We start from the raw sequence: 6,000 nt of genomic DNA, 5'->3' as shown, positions 1-6,000 counted from the left end.
TAGTAGTAGAAAAAAATACAAGGCAACATACACTAAGCATCAGAATTATATTCAAAACAAGACTGACTGCAGTTATCAAAAGTGATATTCTGATGGCTGACGTTTATAATGTTCTTTATTTTTCTGTTTACTGATATAGTTTTTAAAATCTTAACACAGTATTCCAACATACCTCTTAAAGCTAGAGAGCCGCTCCTAAAGGAGTCATTAATTGTTGTTAAAGAAGATTATTCTTGCCCTGGAGCAAAAAGAGTCGATTTTGAATAAAAGTGTTTGATCTGAAAAGTGACTGATCTTGTAGGTTAAATCAGAACCTACCCATTCTAAAAATTTTAATAATAATTGAATAATAAAATAATACATAGCAACATATTTTAATGTGTTCTTCATAAGGTATAAAATGTTCAGATACCTGTACGTTTATGTAATTTTGATTCGGGAGTGCTGGGAAGGGAAGGGCATGGTCCCTTTAAATGATATGGAAGCGAGAAAAGAAGTGCTATGTAGAGAAAGGCGGGTCCTGGCTAGGGATCCACCCCCACGGACTTAGGTGAGGACAGGCACTCCTGCTTTCCCACCCAAATGTTGCATTTTCCAAGACCACCCTGGCCTGCCACACCCCCAATCCTATAAAAACACGAGACCCTGGCGGGCAGACCCACAGGTGGCCAGACAGAGACAAACGCATCAGCGGAAGAAGACACAAGTGGCTGGAATGGGTAGAGAAAGTGGAGGGAGCAGGCCAGCGGAAGAGCACACACACAGACAGACACCAGCACGCTGGCGGGCCATCCACGAGCGGGCCGTCCACCAGCAGGCCATCCAAAGTGGACTTTGGCAAGAGCAGTTGGAGGAGAGCCCAGGCAGCCAAGCAGCCCGACTTCGGAGAAAACCATCTCCTTTCTGGCTCCGCCATTGGTGGAGAGCTACTTCCACTCAATAAAACTTTGCACTCATTCTCCAAGCCCACATGTGATCTCGTTCTCCAGTACACCAAGGCAAGAACCCAGGATACAGAAAGCCCTTTGTCCATGCCTCCGTATCTACCTGTCCGGTAGAGGGTCTAATTGAGCTGGTTAACAGGAGCTGTCTATAGATGGCAAACTAAAAGAGCACACTGTAACACATGCCCACTGGAGCTTCAGCTGTAAACATCCCTAGACACTGCCATGGGGAAGGAGCCCTACAGCCTGCCTGTCTGTATGCTCCCCTAGAGGTTTGAACAGATGGGCACTGGAGAAGCAAGCCACACGCCCTGTGAGGGGAACAAGGGAATTTTTCCCGTTTCAATTTTTACAAAAATTCTGTGAAGCAGTCAGAAATTGCTATATTCCTTTTAGGAATTAGGAACCTGAAGCTCTAGATTAAGGTTGTAAGCTTGGGTTGAAGATCAGAGTGCACAGTTTTCTCACTCTAATCACTGCTCATGTCATACTGGTACATTATATCTAAAATGCCAGATCCCAAAACTTATTTACTGAAGAATGAATTCTAAGACTTTGTGAATCATGACCTAGAGAAGACCAGCTTTATATATAACTATACATTGAAACAGCCTGTTTCTGGCAGCCCTAATTCCTAATCTGAAGTTTCTTTTCTTTTAACCCTTGATCCTCCATTGTTGTGATTCTCCAATCCCAACTGTCACCTCCTTCTATGTTGAAGGCTCTTTCATCGTTCCATCTTTCTTGGCAGAGACAGTAGAAAGTGAAATGTACAGTCTGGAAAATTGCTCGATATTATTGTTGTGTATTTCTGTGCATAATTCCTCTGGTTTAGGTTTAGGAAGAGGACTTTGTAAGGGCTAAGGCTAAGAAGATGACAGAAAATTCTATTTATCCTTCATTGATTCACTAGAGTTACTTCCTCTTGGGTACTTCTCAGACACAACAAGGAAGAGTTGACATATCTTCCTGTATACTTTGGTGGCACCCTAGACTTACGTCTACTGCAATGTAATACGTTAGACAGTATTACAAGATTTTGTTTGCTTTTGCCTTCTAACCGAATGTGAGATCTTTACCAAAAGGATTCTACCATCATTATCCTTATCCTAAGCCTCAAGCACAAATACCAGGTACACTGTAAGGGCAGAGTAAATACTTGCCAAATAGGAGGATAAATGAAGTGGGATGGAATAATATTAGAATTGCCTATGTATTTAATTTCTCAAAATTTCTTGTAACATCTACATCATAACAATATTGTATTCATTTTAAAAATTCACATGCATGCTCATTCCTGAAAAGGATACTTAGGAAATTGCTCTTAAACGTAGAACAAAAGTAAACAGAGACTTGAAATTGCAAAGGGATTCTTTGCCAATAATAAGTAATTCTCAACTCAAAAGGAGATGAGAGGATTCACTCTGGATTGTGCTTCAAACCATTAAAGATTAACTATTACAGTCCAGTTGTGGTTGTAGCTTAAAGCTGTTATTTTAAGATCCCTTAGTATAAAATGAACTGGATATGCATATGAAATTATTATCACTCTAGCTTTGTAAGTACAAGCCAAGGTGAAAATGACTGGGAGAGAAAAGCTATGAAAAAATGAGTAGATCCAAGGATGTGATTTATATCAACACTCTCCCAACAGCTTTTCAGCATTTCTCCTCCGTGCAACAAGAATCTTTTAGTTGCAATTACAATCAGTGGAGTTGAAGCAGTAGTCATACCACCTGGAGGCAGGCAAAGTGCCATTGGTTCAGGCCCTAAATACATATAATTTGGGTCTATATGTGGATGGTGGTACATTTTTTCCTGCAATTCATTTTAGCTTCCCCACTAAGACCCATGCCTCTCTTCCTCCCACCAGCAATTAGACACACATTTCAAATCAACTCGACTCTTTCTAAATATGATTCAATAAATCAATGGCAATGAACAGCCAATTGAAGCTTTTTTTTTCTTCCCAAGTTCAACAAATCTCAAGATTTAGAGAACATTCTCTCAATTCTCAAAAGCTTAGTCTAATGCTTTAAGAGCCAGGAAACTTCACTTACTGAAAATAAAACATATGTTTTAATTTATATATTATTATACATTATACAATTTTTTCTTAATAAATTGTCTTGGTTTCTCTCATAACAGCCTTGTGCGGTAAGACATGCATTATTGTGCCATTTTCTGTCTTAGTAAACTTGAGCTTATTCAAATGTGTATCAGCTATTTGTAGTCGTAGAAATCACCTAGGAACCAACGAGGGAGAGGATGTTACTCCTTGGGCCAAGATAAATGATTAAAAAATAAGAACATTAGTTATTGGTGGCCATAGCATTAGAGGAGCCTTGAGACCAGGGTATTTACTAGAATTGTGACATGAGGTTTTCGACCATTTGTGGGTTTACAGCAAAAATGCAGAATATTCCCCATAAGCATCAGTCAGTGTTTGATCAGAAAAACAGAACCACTATGAATAATATATGCATATGTAAAGAGAGAGGGAGATTTAATAGGGACTTGACTGTATTCAATTTCAAGAACTAATACAAGGCTGTTTTGTTTGCATCCAAGCCTGACATTATCAGAGCAGGCAGTCAGGAAGAGATGACAGTAAAGTGAAGGAAGGCAAGGAAAAACTGGAAACTAAAAGGATGAATCAGAACCCAGAGGATGGATTAGAACCCACGTTTATCTTTCACCCTTTTTAGGCCTCAAACTTCAATGAGGTGAAGGAACTTATGGAAAATCTGGTATCCTTCTTCATGGAGCCAAACAGACACATGGTCCAGAAGTTGGAAAAGCTAAAGAGGAGCCAGTGGGAGGTAAAGGAACTACAGGCCCAGCTGTTGTCCCTGTGCCCTGCGCACAAGATGAGCCCGTCATTAATGAGGGACAGTGTGTGTGTGAGCTGTAACAGCCCCTGGTATCTCTGCACTTACTTTCCAAACTTAAAATTTCAGCTTTACTTGTGACCTTCCAAATAACAAAATGTTGTTTGGAGCTCATGCTATTTCAGAATTATGAAGGGAAGGGAAAATCTGGAAAATATAGTTTAGTGTAGCTATACTGAATCAATACAAATCTACTACTTTACCATCAGGGGTGTGTGTGTGTGTGTTTGTGTGTGTATGCGTGTGTGTATAAATAATTTTATATGTTTAAATACATATAAAATGGATGAAGAAGAAAATATATCAAATACATTATATTAAAAACTAATAAATACCCTATCTAACACAAGGAAAAACTGTTTATTGACTATTTAATAGATGTAAGTGCTGTGATGAAAAGTTGAGCAAATATAAAACTTAAAATGAACAGTATATTTAACAAACTAGTATTTAGATTCCAGAAGGCTTCATGCTTAGCCTGAGGGAAAAAAAAATGCCATTTCAGGTAAAAGTTGGAGACTAGTTTTTGAAATAATAAGATAATGGCAAAGATAGTTAATTTTCTCAAGCAATAGATCTAGCTTCTAGTTTTATCTACTAACAACAATATAAATATAAACAACAAATTTAATGAAAAGGGTTTAATAACACTGTGAAGATACTGTTTCTTCTAGAAAACATGGATATCACCAGATTATAATGAGATGGAAATGACGAAAATCAAAGAATGGTGAGAAAACACAAACAAAAACAGAACAAAACAAACAAATAAACAGAGGTAAATATTGAATAGAAACAGTGTTAATGGGAACACTAAACATTTTCCCATTAAGAAAAACTATTTTTGTTAAAAATAGATATAGTTTATCAGAATAAAGAATTGTTCTCATTCTGAGTTTAAAAATTGTATTAAAATAATGTTGAATTTTATGAACACGACAAAGCGGGACTCTGTCTCAAAAAAAAATCGTTTATTTGATTTCTTCTATAAAACTGTCTGAAGCTAATGTTTTATTTCTGAGAGGATTTTAAACTACTGATTCAAGTTATTTAATCAATATAGGACTATTTAGGGTTTCTATTTCTTCTTGATTCTATTAGGTAAATTATATTTTTCTACAAACGTTCCTATTTGTGTAAATATTTACATGTTGTGGCATGTAATTATACTGAACATTTTTTATCTTTTTAAATATTGGCTGTATCCGTAGTTCTGCATTATTCTATTACTTTTCTCGTTGTTTTATCATTGCCCTTTCAGTTTTTCTCCATTAATTTCATTAAAGTTTTGTATATATGGTTAGTTGTATAATAAGTTTGGAGTTTTTTGACCTTCTATTTCCTATTTTTGTTTTCGATGTTATTATATTTTACCTGCATTTTAAATATCTCTTTATTAATGCCTTCCTTAGTTATTATTCCTTCCTTGCTTATTTTTCTTAAGTAGAATGTTTAGTACATTAATTTTCAGCTTTTCTGTAGCTCTAATATAATAATTAAAGCTGAATGTCCTGCATGGTAAAAATTTTAACTGCGTTTCATAAGTTATGTTGTATATTTAATCCTTTAAATTTAAGCATTTTATGATTTATTTTTAAACCCAAAATAGTTTCAAACTTATTTTTAAAATTCAAACTTATTGAGATTTTAGTTATAATTTAACTATTGCCTCTTCTTTTTGTACTGTAGTAAGAAACAATAATAGGTCTATATAATAATACATTTCTGAAATTTGTTGAGACAGTTTATCTCTTTATATACAGTAATTTTTATAACTTCTCAATGTGTGTGCGAGAAAAATTCTTATTCACTACTCATGGGTTGACACTTTTGTACATGTCAATTGGTGAATATTAACTGTGCTACTCAATATTTCTGTACCTTTTATTTTTTGGAAGCAGGAGGCTGAATGAATTTTCAATTTTTGAGAATGGTCTTGAAATATTTCACTCTAATGATGAATTTGCCCATTGTTTCACCTCCCCTGAAGAGCAGTTGTGTTTCTCCCATGGAGGGCAAGTATGATTTCCAGGATCACTTTTCTCTTTGCTATTAATAGAATATAGAAATATTCTCTGCTGCTTTCCTTAGCCTTTCTCACACACTTCTCCAAATGTAAAACAATTAATCTGTTGTCTGTACAATGACAATATGTGCCTTTATTG

This window comes from Pongo abelii, chromosome 17, assembly GCF_028885655.2.
Source record: "Pongo abelii isolate AG06213 chromosome 17, NHGRI_mPonAbe1-v2.0_pri, whole genome shotgun sequence".
Lineage (NCBI taxonomy): Eukaryota > Metazoa > Chordata > Mammalia > Primates > Hominidae > Pongo > Pongo abelii.
This window is presented reverse-complemented; position numbering follows the sequence as displayed.